The sequence below is a fragment of the Fukomys damarensis genome, unplaced genomic scaffold, assembly GCF_012274545.1.
Source record: "Fukomys damarensis isolate Sample0158 unplaced genomic scaffold, DMR_v1.0_HiC HiC_scaffold_5, whole genome shotgun sequence".
NCBI lineage: Eukaryota > Metazoa > Chordata > Mammalia > Rodentia > Bathyergidae > Fukomys > Fukomys damarensis.
Window position 1 is genome coordinate 27284958 of NW_022900917.1, and position 5081 is coordinate 27290038.

The following is a 5081-nucleotide window of genomic DNA, read 5'->3' on the forward strand; positions in this document are numbered from 1 at the left end:
TTATATTACATGTATATATGTACATTACATGCATACATGTAATATAAGATATATTTATAAAATAATATTAAAATAATGACAGACATATGACAGAAAGAGACAGAGCAAGTGAGTATGATAAGGTAAAATGTTAATATTTACAGAACTTTGGTGATGATTATAAGGAACTCTGTATTTTTTATAACTTATCTCTAACTCTGAAATTATTTAAAAATAATTTCAAAATCCCCAAGTTAACCACACTTTTGTCTGACTTGGTTATAAGTCAGGGGTTCCTATAATTCCTATTTCATGTTTGATTATTTGCTAGAAATGTTTACAGAACTAAAGGAAACACTGCTCAATGTCTTGTATATTGTAAAGGTCATTATAGAAGATACCAAAGAACAGATAGTGAGGTCTAGGAGGTTCTGTGTCCTTCAGCCTGGGACATAGTGCTGTGATAAAAAGAGAATATACAAGAACTTGCAGAAGCCCAAAGTAGCTTCTTGAAAGCTGATATAAGGTATGATAAAAGAAAAGTCTCAAGATGTTCTAAATTTAATTTCAAAGGATGGGTTGTGGGAAGAAAAAGAGTTGAGGAAGACTTAATCTGTGATCAATTACAGGCAAAAAGGAACTAGACTGGTTTATGCTCTTGAATATGAGTTACTGTTACTCAAGTCCTATGATGAGCCTCTAGATGCTGCTATATCCTGCTTGCAGCCCCATCCAATACAGAAACAAAAGAATCCCTTCTTGTCTGGTGTTCTCCTCCCCTGGCCTTCTCTGCCTTGGATAACTCTTTCAGTCTTATCAACAGCCAGGGAAGAGGCTAGGCAAATAATTTGTGCTTTCCTACTCCAAATTTTCATTTTAGCTCTGGGGGGTGTAGTTTAGTGGCAATATCTTGCAAGGCCTTGGGTTCTCTCCCAAAAATGTAAAGCAAAAGAAACAGTTTGAATATAAAGTATTCTGTATTAGCAGTAACTTGTCTCAGGGCCTGGTACTTTCATTTTCTGCCAAGTATCTACAATGGCTCAATAAACCTACTTTGTGTCAGGAGTTTCCGCTGAGCAAGTAGTAGCTGGGAGCACAGACCCTGGAGTGAGGCTGCCTAGATTCAAAGGTTAGTTCTGCTGGTTGATTGCTATGCACTTGGTCCATTAAAATTCTACATGCCTATTTCTTCTGTAAAATGGGGTAGTAATAATACCTATATTATGAAAAACATTCTCTGCACACAAGATTTCTAATACGAAATGTGTGGATTTTTCACACCAAGTAATTCTCCAGCTCTCAGCTTACCCCAAATGAATGTCTTAAAATTCAATTCAATCTGAATCCATTAGGAATTAGTACAAACTCCCCAGCTTAAGGGAGCAGTCTCACAAGATCACTCTCCATTTCAGATGCCAGACTCAAATATTGGTTCTTCAATTGGCTACGGATCAGGGATTCCCCCAACTCTCTCTTCATGTTTGGCGATTTGCTACAGTGGCTTGCTGAACTCAGAAAAACACTCTACTTGCTATTGCTGGTAGACATTAAAAAGGATACAAGCGAGCAGCCAGGTGAAGATGTGCAAGAGGAAGACCTGGAAAGTGCCCAGTCCAGAAGCTTCTGTCCTTGTGGAGCCAGAGCACACTATCCTCCCAGAAAGTGGATGCTTTAACCAACCCACAGACTCTCTGAACCCCTTCATTTAGTGTTTTTGTACAGATTTCAATACATAGGCACAATTGATTCAATCATTACCACTGGAGATTAACTCTATGCCCACTCTCTTCTCCTGGAGGTTTGGGGGTGGTGCTGATAGTTCCAGCCATATGATTGGTTCCTGTGGTAGCTGGATTTGGTCTTCCAAGAGTCATCATTAGCTAAAATGTACCAATAAACTCAATGAGGGGAAAAAAAGGAGTCATCATTAGCACAAACACAGGGAAGGCTGAAAGGAGCTTCTATGCATAACAAACGATGATCCTCTATCAACTAGGAAATTCCAAATGTTTTAGAAGCACTTGCTTTGGGAACAGGGACCAAAGTCAAATACTACAACAAGAGATATATCTGCCACCTCATCACTCAGGGCTTTATAAGGATTTTAGGAGCTCTGTTCTGGAACAAGAAGCAGAGACCAAATACATATTTTTTACTCTGTCACCCTGCATCATGCAGTTGTGATGACTGAATGAGTTAATATATAAAACAATTGCTTTTGTGCCTGGCCCTCACATTAGCTGTTATTATAGTTATTTGTTTTGAATTCCCAGATCGGACATTGAAGTTTCCAAGAGTTAGGTGCTCAGGTGAGAAAAGTGCTGTTTGAATACAAACTTGTGGTTGTATGTACCAAATACTAAAGCTAGTAGATTTAAAGAGCATATCATAACCGTTAAGAGCTATGAAGCTGTGGTAAAAATAAAAGAAAAGCTTTAAATCACAAAATAAAGAAATTAAAACAAAACAAAACCTAAGTAGAAACTCAACAACCAAAAATATTGCTCCTTACTTTGAAGATGGTATTTGGAAAGAAGAGCCAGAGACCTCAGATGATGTGAATCTTTGCTTCTTGGCTGCTCATTTACCCATTTCTGGATTGAAAACCTTATGTCAGCAGTGATAATGATGAAGATATTCACAAGGCAATAACTACATGACAGATTTACCAAGTGTTTTACATGAATTATCTTTGCGTGGCAATTATTGCCTCTATTTTATATATGAGGACTTTGAAGCAGAAATAGTAAATTGCTCAGTTAGGTATTTAGTATGTGTTCAAGCAGCACTGGAATGCAGACAATACACTCCAGAGCCTGTCCCATCTCTGATGGCTTTTGAGATCAGAGGGAAGAATGACTCATTCCTTGCACCCCCACATGGAACTCTGTCAGGAGAGGAGCTGGACTGAATGTTCATGTGAGAGTTGGCCTCCAGGACGACCCCCAGCAATCTTTTGCTTCCGGTACTGACATCCTTGTATAGCTCCTTCAAGTGTGACCCACAGAATATGGCAGAAGTAATGAGAGATGACTTTTAAGGATTGATCATAAAAGACAATTTGGCTTCTTCTTTGTTCTGTTTCTCAGGTCACCAGCCCTGGAGGAAGCTGGCTATCACATCCTGGGAGCCTTCAGCAGCTCAACAGAGAGGCCAATGCAGTGAGAAACTTGACCTCAGTTCAACTCCTGTGAAGACTAAGTGAGCTTGGAGGTGGATCCTCCAGCTGCAGCCAAACTTTAAATAACTGCAGCTCTGACATCTTGATCGAAGCTTCATAAGATATGTGAGCTACAACCCAGCCAAGTTGCTTCTGAATTCCTGACTGGTGGAAACAGAGGAAATTCAGATTTGTTGTTTTAATCTCCTAAGAGTTGGGTAATATGTTGTACAGCAATAGATAACTAACATAGTTTAACAAAAGGTTGCTCTAATAGAAATGATGTGTGGCACATTTAGGTAAAGTGATAGAACTCCACTCTGGTTGCAATCAAACCTAAGAGAGGTCAGCACGGAGACACAGATCCTTCCTTTCCCACTTGCACATTACAAATATCTTATAAAATCTCCAGAACTTTATTCCAGGAAGAAGGGTCATACAAGGGAGAGAAGAGAAACCAGGGAGCCTTGTAAGAGACTGAATTTAAAGTGAAAGTGGCTAAGTTAACTTGAAATGATGAAAATGAATTGTGTTCCTCAGATAGAAACTGGGGGTTGAGGATAAATCAAGTTATAGAGAAACAGAAAGTTAAATACAGAATTTGGACCCTCAATATTTGCAGTTACAATCTTCACACTCATTTTTAATGATGGATAGAGACCTCTTCTAGAGTAAGATAAAATTAATCCATCAAAAGAAAATAATGACAATTTTCTTTTAGAGAGAAGATACAACCCTAAATTGTTTTGGGTATTTGGAAATAAATCTTTATGGAGTACAGGATCTCTTATATTGTATTAATTGTGTCAAATCCTCATGATACACTCCAAATATTCCAAGGAATGATTCTCTCTATTTTACAAATATTAAACCAATCCTCTTCTTACAACAAATCCATAGGGTGTTTATTACTATCAGCTCCATTCTAAAATCAAGGGTGGCAGACACTAAGGTACAGGAAAATTAAGCTAAGTGCTAAAGTTCTTATCTAGTCTGATTTGTATGTCTATGAACTTAATCATTCCTTCTCATGCTCCTAGAATGTGTCTTATATTTCTTCACATACATCCCCCTATTCCAGTGATTCAGATTGTGAGAGCGGTGACTAAGTTGGAAAAGTGTACGATTTGGAGGCAGAATTATGTGTTTTCTTCAGATGACAACAGATAGGAGCTTACTGGATGATTTCTAGAACGGAGCTAATTACACTCACCTGCCTGTCTAGATAATTATGAAGATTTTTCTGTTGTATCTGTGCTTCCCTTTAAAAGTGAATGGAGGACTGGGGATTTAACTCAGTGGTTCCACCTCCTGCTTTGCAAGCACTAGGTACTGAGTTCAATCCCTGGTACCACAAAAAAAAAAAGTGAATAGAATGGGATATCCTGGCTGTGGAGTATAAGACAGCACAGGTCTTTAAGGCCTGGCTTGTAAACATGTAATCGGAAGAGCTGGTGCTGTCTGAGAATCTAGAGCAGGTTTTAAATAGCTCACAGGGAGCTAAGCTGGTTTCTCCAAGGCCAAGTTATCAAAAATAGTTTCTTGGTTTGTGTGTATGTGACCTTCCCTGGTCACAGAGCCTGATCTCTGAAATGCCTTTGTCTGTCTCTGGATAGCAGGAAAAAGCAAACTCTGTCAGATATGAACTATGATTTAAATATCCAAACAATCTCAAATATGGTGCCGGAAGAGAGTCCTCTGAGGCCCATGAGAATCCATGAATTTCACAAAATCACTTTTCCTATTAACTACCTTAAAGAGAGCAAAACAGGATCTCTATGATCAGGTTGTCTCCTCACCAGAATATCACCCCAAAATAGAAATAACCCTAAACAGAGAGAAACTAAGAAGTCTGGGTGTCTGGGTTAATTTTCTCCTTGCTGAGACAAAATACCCAACACCCCAAGTTATGAGGAAAAGGTTTATTTGGCTTACAGTTCCT

At 38.7% G+C, this 5081-nt stretch overlaps 1 long non-coding RNA gene across 1 annotated transcript in view; it reads left to right on the forward strand.

Annotated features, from left to right (window-relative positions):
• Positions 1–3135, forward strand: part of LOC117284738 — a 69465-nt gene extending 66330 nt beyond the window's left edge. The window contains exon 3 of the long non-coding RNA XR_004515822.1: positions 3069–3135. This is a non-coding gene — a long non-coding RNA (uncharacterized LOC117284738). The remainder of the gene's footprint in view (positions 1–3068) is intronic.
• The last annotated feature ends 1946 nt before the right edge of the window (positions 3136–5081 follow it).